Source organism: Solanum dulcamara, chromosome 10 (assembly GCF_947179165.1).
Source record: "Solanum dulcamara chromosome 10, daSolDulc1.2, whole genome shotgun sequence".
NCBI classification, from domain to species: Eukaryota; Viridiplantae; Streptophyta; class Magnoliopsida; order Solanales; family Solanaceae; genus Solanum; species Solanum dulcamara.
This window is the reverse complement of record NC_077246.1, coordinates 18,199,584-18,216,755: the sequence shown is the minus strand read 5'-3', so window position 1 is coordinate 18,216,755 and position 17,172 is coordinate 18,199,584. Positions and strand designations below refer to the sequence as shown.

At 35.1% G+C, this 17,172-nt stretch overlaps 1 pseudogene; it reads left to right on the top strand.

Moving 5' to 3' along the window:
* The first annotated feature begins 2,012 nt into the window (after positions 1-2,012).
* LOC129871771 (5S ribosomal RNA) lies at positions 2,013-2,129 on the top strand (annotated as a pseudogene).
* The last annotated feature ends 15,043 nt before the right edge of the window (positions 2,130-17,172 follow it).

The following is a 17,172-nucleotide window of genomic DNA, read 5'->3' as shown; positions in this document are numbered from 1 at the left end:
CCAAGTACCCACATTTATCCGTTGCTTCTAATTTTAATGTTGAAGGTAATATTCCTATTCCTATTTCAGAGTTAATGCCTTGTTTAGTAGGTTAGTAGTTATTCTTGAGTTTGAGATTTGAGATTCTTGCATTATATTCGTGCATAAAGTAAATTCATAGCTTAGTCTCATTCGAGGATGAATGATGCCTAGGGGAAGATATTGTAACACCTCGTACTATTCAGTTATGTCATCCCTGTCGACTTGCATGCCCTTTCATGATATGATACAAGTGAAAGAGGCTATAGGTATATGAAAAGGTTTCGACCCATTGGGGTTTTGTGTATAGTATCACATCACACATAGTTCAACTTGACTATAGCTGATAGATACGTAGATGAAGGTCCAGGTTGAAACCCAATCGTGGCCTACGGGGTTGGCTCATGGAAGAAGTGGTATCAGAGCAGTTCGTCCTTGTAGTATCTACAGACTGTGTCTAGTAGAGTCTTGTTTATTGGTGTGTTGTGCATCACATCTATAAACAGAAGGCTACAGGACATTTAGGATGCTACCTTTTTTTCAAATCTAAGATTGTGCGATAGAGCTGAGTTATAGGGAATGAAATTCCTTATACTAACCTTTGACTTCTGCAAAAGGACAACATAGATTGAAGAAAGTGATTGACGCTATTGGAAGTTATAAAGAACGAAGGTAAGGTATTGATATACGATAGACTTGTAAAGTTGAAAATTGAAAAGAGACGTAGATAGGGCAGTGTAATAGGTGCAGTTTGAGTGGACATACAAGATAAGTCTATTTTTATACTGTTGATATTGAGCTCCTATGTGGTTGGAGTATAATATGATATAAATATATATGTTGGCCCTATGAGGCATTGTTGGCATTTTCTGCGTGCAGGTGTTGAGATAGTAAGAAATATAGAGGAAACTCTGCCCAAATCTCCCTAGAAATATAAGAAGAATGAGATACAGGGTTGTAGTATGCCTTGTCCATAATAAGAACGAGATGTGACTAAACTACGAGTATGGCGGACCTCGAGAAATGAGTTAACTGCTAAATCGATGGCAATAGAAACTAGGAGGTCGATACTGGTATGGTAAAATGAAGTTGGAAAAGACTTATGATCCAAAGAAGATAATTTAGACAAGACTGATAGATCTGGATAGAACGTTATATTAAGGCGCCGAACGAATTTATACATACGAGTAAACTATGACGAGTTGTAGTTAAAGGAAGTAACAATATGATTAAGACAAGAGTACGAGGAAAAAAGAATTGTGACGGATATGAAGTATTAATAAGACAGCTGGTGAGACATTAAGGATGAGATTAACTAAGAAGGGTAAGTAACCCATAGTAAGAATTGTGAATGTGGTTAAGAAGTGTCATACTATTAGATTGAATGTGAACAGGATATCAGGTGAATGTAACGAAGATTGTTATGAGAATAAGTAAAGCCTAGTAAGGAAATAACTAAAGGATATGACATAGTTTTGGGAAAAACATAAAAGCAAACAGAGAATGAATAAGAAGGCTCACACAGATTTATAGGGAACATTCAGAATAAAAGGTCAAGTAGTCACGAAAGTAAAGGCGAGCAACAGGGAAGGATGAATGCCAGAGATAACTTATATGTTAAGAACTAGGATGAATGAAATATGTCTTCGACTAAACTCCTACATTAAGTTGTATGACTTGAGTACCAATACTTGGACTAAATTATGTACTATATATCGAGAATACTAAGCACCCTATAGTTGTACTAGGGTTTCTTATGAGGGAAACCTAAAGTATGGATGATCTAATAGAAGATGTAGACATGGTGCAGCATGTTAAATATGTTGGAATAGAATCAATTGCGTGGAAATAGTTGAAAATAAATAGAGGATGACATGGGTACACCCTAAAAGGGGGGAAGTGGACAAGAAAAGTACAAGTATAAGAGAAAATCAACTGACATTGTCATATGTAAATGAAAATGCTTAAACTTCCAACGAGATCCCATAAGAGATCGATGCGATCATACCAGCACTAACACACTGGATCCCATCAGAACTCTGAAGTTAAACGTGCGTGGGTGAGAGTAGTACTAGGATGGGTTACCCCCTAGGAAGTGAAAGAGGAAATGAAACACAAGTATCCGTACCTATTCCCTACATCTACAAGTAATCCTAACCTTTGGAACAATGATATTGATTGCTCGATTAAAGTATATGTTATGGCGATGGGATGGGGAACTCTCCATATAGTCAGTATAAGATCTGGAGGAAGGTTGTGGTTCACATTCGAGGACGAATATTCTAAAGGGAGGAAGGATATTATACCCCATACTTTGGTACCTCAAAACGCTTCTTAAGCTTCATAAGTTTCTGAGAAGGCTCTTAAGTTTTTTTAAAAGTTGTCATGTGAGTTGAATAATCTATAATGCTATCAAATAATCCTAAGGAAATGAGAATGAGATACTCCATAATAGAAAAGATTGGAAATAGGGTTAAAAGAAGTTGGAATCCAAGTAATGAGTTTTAGGACTCGACCTACTTGCGTAAGCTACCGATTTGGATGTGTTGCATAATTAAGCTCCTGGAGCACACATCAAGCTTAAGTAGTAAGGAATACGTAGGCTCTTGAAGTGAGAAAAGATTAATAACCCACGAATATGAAGCAAGCAGGTGACACACCTACTTGGTCTAAGTAGGTGACCCACCTACTTGGGGTGGACCCCCACGCTGCCATGTGGCAGCGTATGATTGGCCGCATGGTGTGAGGTGGCACCCTAGGGGGATTCTACATATCACCCCTAAGGGATGTCACGTGTCACCTCCAAAAGTGGTGTATATATTCCTAGTTGATGACTAAGGAATTCATTTTCAGCATCTCTTAACTTAAGAAAAGTGAAGAAACTTAGGAGAATAGACAGAGAGCTACGGCAGCAACACAACAAGGTAAGGCCTCCATTTTTGATCCATAAATTAATTAGTTAATGTATACTACAGTGATATAGTGGTGTTTAACAACATAAAATTTATCGTTGGGGTTTCGAGGAGATTCTCGTTTTTGTCAACAAACCCATTTTTGGAATGGGACTGTTGTTAATAATACTAATATAACTCCTTGTGTAAAGCTTTGTTTTGAGTGATTCAAGATGTTTTGGAAATATATTTCATAGGTATTTAACTTTTATTAATCCTCTAAAACCCATTTTTGCTTTTATCCGCTTGAAAAAGGATGATGAAGTATAGGTGAGGTGCTGCCCATATTTTGTTTTGGAAATTCTACACGGGCTGCTGTTGGTATTTTGGGCATATCTTTTTGTACAAAATCTCTGTAGAGGTGATTTGAAATTTTATGCGACCCTAAGACACATTTATATAACTTTCATTGAGGCCACAAAGCTTGTTTGCCCCAATTACCCCTTCGAAACTAAGCGACAATACAAGAAAGTAGGCTTTCCAGAATTCATTGTTTGATAGTTTTGACCAAGTTGTTTGGGGGTTTGTATTGTGTAATGTTGAAGTGAATTACTTGTATATACGCTGATGGTTGTTGTTATTGTTGTTGGTTGGCTGTAGTAATTAGGGAAGTGATTGGAAATTTGGATTGGGCATGTTATAGGGGTGGTGCTGCCCGATTTCCGTTAACTCCTTGACTAACTAAGGAACTAGTAGAGAAGACAAGCGAGGAAATTAGTTATATGAATACTCATGTGTAACTTAAGATGCTGAATAGTCGAGGGTTATTGATACTCGTATTTCTTTCATATTAAATAGGTTCAGCAGACGATGAGGCGAACACGGTAAAGAGTAATCCGTAAGAGGTATGTAAAGCTAACGTTTGCTTCTTTTGGCATGTTTTTGGCATAAGTAGGTAAAGCCTATCTTTTATTTTTTTTGGGCATGTCTTAGATTTAAGTGACAAATGATATGTGTATGAAGCTTGGGGTAACTCTATTCATAACATGATTTATAATTCATAATTCGTGTTCACTTTTGAATGTTAAAACTCTTAAAGTAGTTAAGCTCCTATTCCTCAAGTCTTCTATATGCTGAAAAGTAGTGTATGTAAGGCTTAACTTATATTTTCTTGTGGCATGTCCTAGCCATAAGTGGTTGGTATGGGTAGTGTGGAGGTATTTCCATTCTTAGTACCCCGAGCATGACTCATTAATCTTATTCACTTCTTGATGTTTGAATTCCTGCGATAGTTGAGTTATAGTCTTGTAAGCCTTCTACGTGATAAAAAGTAATACACGTGAAGCCTGTATCTTTCCTTTCTTGAAATGGCTTAATGTAAGTGAAACGATGTATGATATGAGTTAGAGACAATTCCATTTATAGGTTCTGGATGTGACTCATGACACTTACTCACTCTTGAATGATAAGGGTCTTAAAGTAGTTGAACTACGACCCTCGATCCTTCTATAGGTTGAATAGTGATGGAATATGTAAGTTCATATACCTAGGGTCTCTTGAACATTCTTTATGGTGATACTTGATGGATGTTTGACATGTTACCAAGTCTTACATGCACGTATATGCATTGTTATGTGATATGTGGATTGGGTCGTCATTCCTCGGCATAATTATATGATATGCATGTATAGGGATCGGGTCATCATTCCTCGGCACTAATATATGGAATACGGATTGGGCCGTCGTTCCTCGGCATTATTCTATATTATATGGATTGGTCCATCGTACCTCGGCATTATTATATGTGATACGAATCGGGCCATCGTACCTCGACATTATTATATGAGACATAGATCGGGCCATTATTCCTCGGTATTATTATACAATATGTAGATTGGGCCATCGTTCCTCAGTGCATACTTGCTATTTACATGGATCGGGTTGATTGTTCCACAGCACAAATAATACATATGTGCTTATGATGATAGAATGATGTAGTTGTTACACCAAGCCCCTGAACGGGCCAGGTACAGTACATGACAATAGTACATATGACTTTATTTCATAAGATGTAGGTATAATAATTTGTTAATTGTTATAATTATTTCTTGCATTCCTACTTTAACTATTCTCTCAATTGTGATATATTATGCTTTATATACTCAGTACATATATCATAATGACCCCTTTTCTTTGGGGAGTCTGCTTTTCATGCTCGCGGGTACAGGTACACCTGTTGGGGATCTATCAGCTTAGAAGTTCCACTCAGCTATGTTGGAAGTGCTCCACTATTCCAGAGCCTATCCTTTGGTGCTGGTCTGCAAATATATATATTTGTTTATTTAGGGGTACGGTAAGGGACCTGTCCTGCCATATATTACCGTACTATTCTTAGAGGTTTGTAGATATGTATTTGTGGGTTGTTTATAAGTTTGTTTCGGCTATGCCTATACGGCATGTTGTAAATGTTTTTATGTTATGGCAGCCCTGTTGGCCTGCATGCCCTTTCATGACATGATACAAGTGAAAGAGGCTATAGGTATATGAATATAGTATCACATCACACATAGTTCAACCTGACTATAGTTGATAGATATGTAGATGGGGGTCTAGGTCGGAACCCAGTCGTAGCCTACGGGGTTGGGTCATGACATTAACACTCTATTGTGAGCTAGAAGGATGATTCTAGGGTTGCACTTTTCTGTATTTTTACTTATGTTGATGAATTTTGGTGACCTACAAATTGAAATATTGGTTTTTCTATTATTGCATATGTAATTGACCTAAGGCGAGTCTGTGAAATGCACCCAGATCTACAGGCAGCCAATAAGAAGATTCTAAGGCTTTTTATTTTTATACATTAGCCACATGGGCATTGCCTTATTTCATATTTTTTGTTGTTTATGATAGAATTTTGAGTGTGAATTATTCGTTATTACTTTTATCTTTATTACAAGTGCTTATAAGTATGATTCTACTTAGTTATTCATCCATAATATTTATGCTATTGTGCCTCTTATATTTATATAGTTTTTATCTGAGCTCCAACTCATACGACATTTTACATCTTTTTGAGGCCATCATTCTTTGATCATAGTGAACTTTTGGCGTTAAAAGACATGCTAATTTTTCTCTTATATATATATATATATATATGTTTAGACAGACAGGCTGTATATAGTCTTACTCTTGTACTATAAATGCTCTTGTACCAGTGGCATTAGTTATGGGGTATGATTCTTGTGTATATTCGTCTTTTTTAGTCAATTTTGGGCCTTATAGTATATTTTTTATCATTATGTACATATCTATGTTATGGACCCCTTTCTTATTTTGAAATTACTTTTGTATTAAAAAATTATAACTTTATTTATCATTTGTGGTTTGGATTTTGACTTTTCTATAGGAGGTTTATTGTAGGTGGTATCATGGTCCGATTTTAGGTGGTAACAATGTGGTATCAAAGCTTAAGGTACAATGTGCTAGTTATACAATTGCAGGTCTAATAGAGTCTTATGGATTGCTACGATGATATATGTATCCTATATTCTAGAGTCTATGTGGAATTCTTAAGAATATTTCTTATCGTGTGTTTCTTGACTCTAGTAATGTCTAAAAAAATCACTCTATCTCACATGGATCGGATAAGGCCATCAGCAGGTAGGTAAGAGCCTTATGTACTTAGTGATAGAGCCCTAGCTAAGGGTTGAGGTAGACATCAAAGAGGGGAACGAGTTCTAGCACTAGCTCGGGTTCAGAATTAGGCACAACCAATATAACCCGATATTGAGTTAGAGAAACTTCTGTATCAGCCATATTGTATGGGGTTAGCCAAGTCTCAACCAAGATTCATTACCACATCTATGCTTATATGTACACTAGCTAGTATTGTCAGCTTCACAGAGGGTATGTCCTAGGTTATTACTTTTCCTAGAACCTCGGCTAGTCATCAAGTTAAAGTAGAGGCACGAACTTTAGCCTATCTAGGTGCACCTTGCTTAGCAGTTCTCTCAGTGCCGAATATTTTTATGCCAATTGAAACTATGTTATTTATGTATTATAAGGAGTAGAATATGTTGGTTCAGTTTATTAGGTTCCTCTGAGGATCTCAGGTGTTTAGGAAAGAATGCTATGAGTATGTTGTTAGTTGTCAAGATACGTTGCATAACCTCACATTTAGTGGAGTTGCATGGGGTTGATTATACTGCTTTCGAAATAGATGGGTCAAGTGAAGTAGTGGTGGAGCTCTTAGGTGGAGTATAGGCCAGTGGTGTCACCTCTTATGACTTGAGCTTAATTCTTCAAGGATTTCTTAGAGAAATATATGACCCATAACTTGAGAGACATTATGGGATGAGTTTATGAGTTGGCTAATAGATGAGTTTACAATAAGCGATCGGTGTTCGTTTCTAAGTATGAGGCCTAATTCCATGAGTTGGTTAGGCATGCTTCCATGATTATTGGTACAACAAAATTATAACTTACAATGATGTATAAAGTAGTCTTTTGTCAAATATAGAAACCAAATACGTTTCCATCGATCCCATAGGGAATATAGATAGAAACTAGGTCAATGCTGTTATTTAAGCTTTCCGTCTGATAATTTCTAAAGGAGGGTTTTGTAATAACAATCAATGGTTTATCAAATATGATTTAAATCAAGTATAAGAACTAGAACTAGAACTTAGTGAATATGATGTATTTGTGATTTATATTGGTTCTTAGCATGCAAAATGGTAAGTTAAGTACCTCTAAATATCAACAGACAAATTAGATACATGTCACATTAAATCAATTTAGGTCTTTGAGTGTTTGAATTATGACCCTTACAATTATCTTGAATTAACTTGTCTTATCTTAGCTCAAGTTATTAGACAGTTGTTCCGAATCTCAATTGCTAATACCTTTTCTTATTCTAGACTCCTCTTTTGAAGCAAGTTAACAATTTAGGGAGAGTTATAACGTTTGCAACCATTACAAAGAAATCAATACGAAGAAAAAATAATACATGCATGAACCCCATTCAAGAATTAATTTTTATGTTAAATTACTTTGTTAATTCATCATGATTCCCACAATCCTATTTATTGGATTTAGCTACTCATTATTTCAAGAACAAAATAAAAATTTCCATTAGAAATCATAATTATGAACTTATGAAAGTATAATTGAAATCTAAAACTTGAATTATTAACTTAGAAACAATAATCAAGAATCAAAGTGTTGAATTGGTTGAGAAAATTGGCCAATATTTTTGAATAGCAATTTCTAAAAACTAAGTTCTCCAACTTAAGTGAACAACATAACAAAAAACTCCTGAAAATATATTTATAGATAATTAAAATCCTATCCTAAATAAAGTAAGAAACCGAGTTTGACAACTAAGTACAACTCATGAAGAGTCCTTCCGATTTGTGGTCTACTCTTGTCAATTCATGATCTTCCATAGTCAAAAACCTTGGTCAGTCATTACGGGCCATCATACAACTCGTAATATGGACCTACGACTTTAAGTACTAGTTGTGATCCCTATTTCAGTGAATATTTCCCTTCACTGAGTCTGTTGTGTAAGCCTCGTGGGTATGACTCATACAATGCAAGTATGACAATTATCTTCCATCGTTCCCACTAATACTCAAGTTGCAAAACCTAAGGACTTTCCATAAACACATTCTTACCACATGTACTATCAATATATGGCTCGTAGTTTGTCTCATTCCTACTTTGTCAAAAGTCACCATTCCCAAAAAATTTCCATGATTCATGTTTCACGGCCCTTGCATTGGATGTATGACTCGTACCTCAGCTTATGCAAGATGAGCCTCAATGTCTCAGCCTATGATTTTTTTATGCTCCTAAGTATGAATCATGGTCAATCATTATGGCTCATACTCGGTCTTACCTAAGGAGTACTTGGATCAATTTTCAACTTTACTCTTAGCTCTAGAAACCTATTTTCATGTACAATAACAAGAATAATATGTCATATCCATGTAAACATACTTAAAAATCATAAATTTTATATGCTTTAAGTGTCTAAGTGCCAAAACAATTCTAGTACATCAACACATTCAACATAAATTTTTTGATTATTCTCAAGCAAACAAAACGACATCAGTATATACTTTTAAGTATGCCATAGCTAGGATAATTTCGGAAATCACTTCTATTCAAGCACTTCCCCCTTATTTGCAACACAAAATCATTTCATGCACTTCAATAAATCTCAATGTGACTCTAAGGGATCTATGAAAGACGTCATATAAGTTAGGAACAACCATGCTTACACAAATGACTTTCCATCCATCAAGCAATAATCATACAATGTTCCCTTAATACCGTAACAACAAAGATGTCCTACACTTGATTTATATTTAATCTGGATAAAACAAATGCACTCGCTCTCACAAAGAATTTCAAACAAAGTAAGTACAATGCCATCGACTTGCCCTTATTTTCTACACATTTGCATTTGGATAGTCAACTCATGATCACTAAAGGATTTTATTCAGCTTGTATTGTAGATTTTGAGATGGGTTTGGTACATTTGAGATGTAGTGACTTGAATCTCTTTGATACTACACTATTTTTATTTCACTTATTCTGGATTTTTATTATTCTCATCCATTTTATCCTTTGCTCATTTAACTCTGAGTGCAACATTCTTTTCAATGTTCTTTTTCTATTTTGTTTTTTCTTTTCGAGCTTTTGTTTCTACATTTTTATTTTTAACACACACCACACTCAACATCTTTTTTTGCATGACAAAAATCTTTTTGATATACCCACTTTTTATTATACATAAAACCAACACATTCAACTTAGGAATTTTACCTAACTTGTACCTTAATTTCCAAGGACGGACTAGGGAGAAAAAAGTGTTTCAGACAAAAGTCGAAAGGTGAATAGGCTAAATATACAAAATGATTAATTTTAGGCTTAAAAGACAGGATCAAGGGATTCATTTATTCATTTGATTGGTCATTTAGGATTACTAGAATCATTTAAAAAATGGCCTATGATTCTTTCCTGGCTAGACTATCCCATAGCTTCATTAAGACAAACTAGACAAGTTATATATTTTACAAAAAAGGTAATAACTAAGTAAATGTAACTAACACACACATGGCACGTTGTTACACTATTGACTACTAGCTAACTCAATTACGATTATGCTTTATTAGAGGTTAACAAATAATTTTCACCATGTCATAGAAAGATCCACAATTCAAATATAAATATTGCAAAGAAGAAATACTCAAAATTTAGAGGGGCCACTATTTCAAAACACATCACATAGAACAATCCATAGTCTGTCTTATCTAACTTCTAGTTTTCTTCTACTTAAAAATAATCCTTATATTGTAAACATGTCGATTCAACAAAATTTACACCTTTGGAAAAAGAAATACATAAAAAAAACCTCAGTGGTGACAAAATCTAACAAAACAACAGCACCCCTATAAAAATAGTTCCCTTTCCTCATGGCAACATAGAAAATCAGTAACAAAGGGATGGGGCATGCTTGTGGCGCCCTAGGCACATCATCTAGTGGGGTGAATAGGTCTGCAGATGCATCCCTAGTAGTCTCTGTCGTAACAATAGTGATACCAGTAGTGATCGGCACACTCAAACAAGAATGTTCAGCATCTAAAGCCATACTTCAAGATACTATGGCACCTTCACCAACCACACTACCTAATGCTCCTTACAAGCACTCATACTTGTACTCCACTCTTAGATAGAGCTACTCTAAAAATGATCAATGCACCTGACAGAACTCTCTAGGCTCTCTTCTTTGCGACCATTGTGGGTCATTTTCATTATCATCAAACTCACCCCTCTTTCTCTTTCCTCTCTGAGTTGGGTTCTTATTGTATAAAAATAGATCAAATAGTTTAAGCGAGTCCTCTTCTGGCACTATCTCAATAGTGTTAGGAATGACCATCACTGAATATGTGGGCAGTGTTCTGATATCTTCTTAGAATGTAGTCAGGTTGCGTAAAATCATTAACATATTAGGCACCCTTCACTTAGTCAGCCTTATAGTTATCGGCTCGTCTAGGCAATCGATCCTCCCTAAGTAAATAATTCCCACATGAAATGCTCAAATAAATCTTTTAGAGAGGCCTCTAACATCTCAATCATGGACTTTACCCATAGCTTTAGTTGCTTCAACGACTTACCCAATTGTTCTTCCTTGTGCTTTATCTATTTTTCCAAACTGGTAATATACTCTTTGGTCACTCTAACAATTGCCAGATAGGCTAGCAGACATCATAATAAAACACCATAAAATCAGTTGGGAGAATGAACTTGTCTTCTTTAACCAATATAGCATATAGGATTATAACTGGCCTCTTAAAATAGATATCCACCAATAGCCACCATATCAGAGTGGGTTTAGGATTTGTTAGCCCCTTTTTTTTCAAAATCATATGGGGATCAAGTTGATACTTGATCCTAGGTCGCACAAGGGTTTATTAAATACGTACACCCAGAAGGTACACAGAATTATAAAATCTCCGAGACCCTCTATCTTTGGAGCCAAATTACTTGTCATCGTTGCAATATAATGAAGTGGCATGTCAATCATGCCCACAACAATCACCCTCTTTTTCTTCAATAGATCTTTTATAAACTTTGCATACCCTGACATATTCAAGAGAGAATCAACCAAGGGTATGTTCATAGACAACTTGCTATACCAATCAAAAAAATTCTTAAATTAGTTTTCCTATTTATTCTTAATCAATATTTGAGGATATGGAGGATGACAATTAGGCATATCACCTATAAAGACTTCATCCCCCTCATTCATTTTAACATCCATCACCTGTCATGACCCAAGCCTAGGGCCTAGACATAACACAGCGAACCCTAAAATACCTTATCTAAGCCTCTTAGCATTCATTTTGCCTATCATAGGTAATGATAAATAAATGACAAGCGGGAACAAAAGGGGAAGGAGGGACTATTGACAAACATTAATAGTCATGATTTTTCATAAATTTTGTCCAACAATACCTCTAGCCTTAGACTTAGCAGAGGCTAAAACATGTCCCTAACTCACTCTCAATCAAAATAGAAATAAAGTTTCATGATAGATGTCTAAAGGTCTCAACATAACATAAGCTAGAAAGAAATGGTATATTATTCCCAAAACATAGGAAGTAACCAAATAGTAGCCTTATAGCAATCTCAATTAGCCACTTAGAAGATAACTAGGAGGAACATCGGTTCCTATATGGTGATATTATGTAGGCAAAAATGTGTGCATTAGTACTTTGAATGTACTAAGTAAGTAGGAATGCAATATAATGGAACACATTAAGACATTTATAAAGTAAAGTACCTAAGTGAGTGCATGTATAAGTAATCAAGTAAATGGCATTAAAAATATTCATTTGTGGGAAGATCACTATAACCGACATTAAGATCATACGAGCGATGACATGGAATCCAATGTAACCTCCTACATAGGAAGGGGATACTACTTGCTAAGGAAAACTATGTTGGCACATAGTTAAACAAATAAAAGGTTTCTACTATGATTCCTTTACCGAAATCCACCTCAAGCCTCATTTGGTGATAACTCAAATTCCATGGAATAATATATTATAGTAGCATAAACATACATATAATTTGAGATATCAAATCATCATTCGATAGAATAGCTCCTTAAAGCCTTTAGTGATTCAAAAATGCAAGATTTATCCTTATTGCATAAGGAATCCATTAGCTTAGGTAAGAAAGCCTTTCACCAACATTTATGCTTTCAATCAACGACTCCCATAATAATAATCATTATCTTTCATAAAAATTTAATGGATCCCATAACCTTCAAATCATGCTTTAATGAGAATAGAGTGAAACTAGGTGGGTTTAAGTCAAATGGACTTTGCAACATTTATATATTGGAAATCATGCATAAATACCATGAAATTCATCAATTGAAATCATGATTTAAACAGCCTACCATGAATCTCAAGAACCTTTAAGAAACTAAGTAGAGGAAATATGTGTAATCAATCAATCCATGCATTCAAAATCATATTGCATCAAAATAGACAAATGATCAGTAGTGAAATCATGATTCATGTTGTTAAGAAGAAATTAGGGTAACCCATAAGAAATTCTTGGATGAAATCAAAGACTTACGTTTTGGGCTCCATTGGTGAAAAGAACCCATGGATAAAGACCACATACCTAGGTAGATTCTGACTCTATCATATGGACTAGACGTGACATAGAAATACGGAACTCGAAGGATCCCAACCAATCCATCTTAGCATAAATTGCATACATAACGTAAAGGAAACAAAACAAGATAAGAAGAAGAATCAACTCAACATAGAAGTCAAGGAAAGTAAATTCAATCCCAATGTCTATAATAGACTTACATTAATCTAAACATCTAAACATGCCTCTATTCTAGACATGGTGAGGTCTTAGGACAAGATCCTAGCTCACCCTAAATCATAAGACAAAGTTATAGTGGGAATATGAAATAAAAGTCATGTTCTCAATAAATGAGGACTCACAAACTCATGAGAACTTAAGAAACTCTAGATACAAATATGATGGTCATCTCCCGCTCCTACATTATGAGACAATGTAGGCAAAATATGTGTTAGTACATAGAAGGTACTAAGTATGTGAGTTATGCATGAACAAGTACAGGAACGTGAAGAATATTTCATAATATGCATGAACAACATAATAAGCATGAATTGAACTTAAAGCATTTGAAATATCATGTAACTAATCATTAAAGCATCATAAACTTCATAATAAACTTTTCATCTTTGCATATAACTTGAATGAGAGATAACACTTTTAACTAACATCCTAAGACCATGCAAGGTATACTATGGAATCCGATATAACTCTCACATCAAGAATAAAAAGTCTAGTTTCTAAGGAGCACTCCATGAGAAACAACTTTAACCTCAATATCTATGCGTGGATTAACAACCTAGACCATAAAGGCAATCTATATGGGCTACGTAGTTTGGGACTTTAGGTTGCAACTCGGATTTGCTCGTTTAACTAACTACATTACCATACAGAACCCCACTCATAAGTCCTCTCGGTGCTTAGACAATATCCCAACGGAATTCATTAAAAGCATAGGAACATCATCATTAACTTCACCATGAAAATAAGTATGGAGTAGCTCGTTAACTTTAGTGATTCAAAGAAATCCATAACTTTGGTGAGAATTGTCCTTATCAGAATCTACACATGATTGTGTGAGAATTGTACTTATCACACCACAATATTTTTCTTGGATCATAATTTAGCATCATCATAACTTTCATCATTCAATCATCAATCACAACTTCATTTATAAAAGCTTTCTTTTGAAATCATTGAACTCATAATCAAACTCATTTTAATCATCCTTGAACTTCAAACTAATAAATTGAAAATTAAACTTGAAATAATTCAATTTATGTAGAACACATGCTTATATAGATCATTGATAACACCTAAAAATTGAATTGAAATAGCCTAATGCAATTCATACAAACTAGGGTTGATTACACAAATAAAACTGGAAGAAAAATTTCAGAAGAATTTGGGACTCCATGGGTTAAAGGAACCCATGGATCAATTCCCACATGCCTTGATGAAATCAATTCAAAACTAAAAATGAAACTTGATGAACTTGAAACTCTAGATTGGAATTTGAAGGAAAGCTTGAGAGGATTTGTAATCTTGCTTTAGAGAAATTTTGAATAATGATTTAGAATAGAGGGAATTTCAAAGGGTTGGGTAGTTATAGGTTAGAACTTAGCCATAATAATGCTTATGTTCATTGAACCAAACTTTGGGAAAACACAATATTTACATTCATTAATTCTAAATTTTGGACCTATGACTAGGGTTCTACGAGTCATCTTTAAGTCTATGGATCATCGACTTAAGTCATTGTTACAGGCCAGTAGAAGGTCTGATTTTAGGTCCACTGATGTTCTTCCATGAGTCGTCATTATGACTCGTACACTTCCTTATGATTTGTCAAAACCGTTCATCCTTTAGGTCCTGATTTTTCTTGGGATTTGGGAGCTTCTGAAATTGTATCTACGAGTCATGATTACGACTCATCATTATGATTACTAGTCATCAACTTGACTCATCTTTTGGGTCTAAAAAGATGCAAGTTTAAAGGCCTCTAAAGTTTTGGAATGAGTCATCCTTATGACTCATAATCAGGACAACGACTTCTCCTGTTGAGCTGTAGGACTTCTCCTAAGTTAGTCCATGACAGGCCTTAGGATTCACTCTATGACTCATCCGTACAAGTTAGACAAAGGATTATGAAACATAGAGTGACTTATCACTTGAGGACATGCCATATTTTGAGAGATTCTCTTTGGTTCCCACTTTCTGAATTTCGGGGTCTTATATTGATCTTAAGGAACCCAAGAATCTACTTCGAGATGAAGGAAGCCATTTAGAAGAGTCTTGATAAAGAAGGGCTTTGGTGAAGATGAGTTTATATGAGAGTGAGGATGAAAATACCCTTGTTTAAAACTGGCCAGATAGACCCTACGAATTGGTCCTGACAAGTCGTAGATAGGAATCATCCTGTAGGGTCTAAATACCCCTTTGAATTGAGTCTCTAAACTACTTTTAAGAGTCATATCTATGAGTTTTCACACTTTATATGAGTTGTAACCTTGGATCGTACGTTCATTTCCCCACTTAGTTCAATTTCCAACCTCAACATCATTTCTACGAGTAAGTCCTATGACTCGTAGAAGTACCTACGACACGTAGGTTGAGTCATAGAAGCCGATACAATCCACTTTCTTGAGTTCCTTTATTTGACATTTCAACTTACAGGGTCCTATAATATATCCCCCTTGGAAACATTCATCCTCGAATGATATTTACTACCACAGAACGGACACAAAAATAGGACTAGTAATCCAACATGAATGCAATGACACATAAAATGCATAAACCAAGTGATTTTCATACTTTACCATAAAATATGACTTGAAAAAAAACTTCATAAACATACATGGATATGAAAGACTTAGGAAAAACTGAAACATAGGAGGTTTAACCAATTTGAGCATGAAAAACTTAGTACCTTAGGCTTGAGTAGAGTGAAAGAGATGAGCGTATCTTGTCATCAGATCTGCTTTCTCTTCCCATGTAGTGATTTTGGATTGTTGATTCCTCCAAAGAACTTTGACGGATGCAACTTCCTTATTCCTCAATATCTTGACTTGCCTATCCAAAATTTCAAATGGGACCTCTTCATAGGTCTAGTTTTCTTCAACATTCACTACTTCTAATGGCAGAAATGAACTTGTATCACCTACAAATTTTCTCCACATAGATAAATGGAATATTGGGTGAACCATAGTCATTTCCCATGACAACTCCAACTCAGAAACAACCTTGCTAACATGTCTTAAGATCCTTTAAGGCCCCTTATATGTTGGACTTAAATTTCCCTTTTTACCAAACTGAACTACACCCTTCATGGGAGAAACCTTCAATTATACTCAATAATCTATGCTAAACTCAAGGTCCCTTCTCCTAGTATGGAAATAGGACTTTTGGTCATCTTTTTAATGACTCGACCTAGGGTGGCCTAGCCGCAACACGACGATTATATTTCCCAAAGACCTCAACAAAGTCTCTTAGCATAATGTTCATGAGCAAAAATAAGGTAATAAGAAATTAAGATAAATCATGATACAGAAGCAAAATCCTTAATAAGAACATAAGTTTCAAAAATACAGAATAAGAGACAACATAGACTCTCACTATCTAACATGCCTCTAATATTAAATGGGGCGTGAGACAATCTCGCAGCTCACCCAATAGACAACATAGAGTAATAAAGTACAACTGTCAAATATGAAATAAATGCCATGTCCTCTAACTCTAAAGACTCACCAACAAGAAGATAATAGTAGACTCTAGCCACAAGCAGGAGGAGGATGATTGTGATCGCCAAACACTACATTGTGATACAATAAGGAAAAAATTATGAGTTAGTACATGGAATACACTAAGTATGTGAGAATATGCATGAGTAATAAACATAGGACATAGGAAATATGAATTATGGATGCAAGACCAATATCATTAAAACATGAGTAAAATCGTGAAAATATTAAAACATTTATCTCATTGGTCAATGCATCAAAACATCATAATTATCATAGGAACTTACATACATGGGATATAACTGTAATAGACATTCAGACCATGCAAGCTTTTACATGGAATC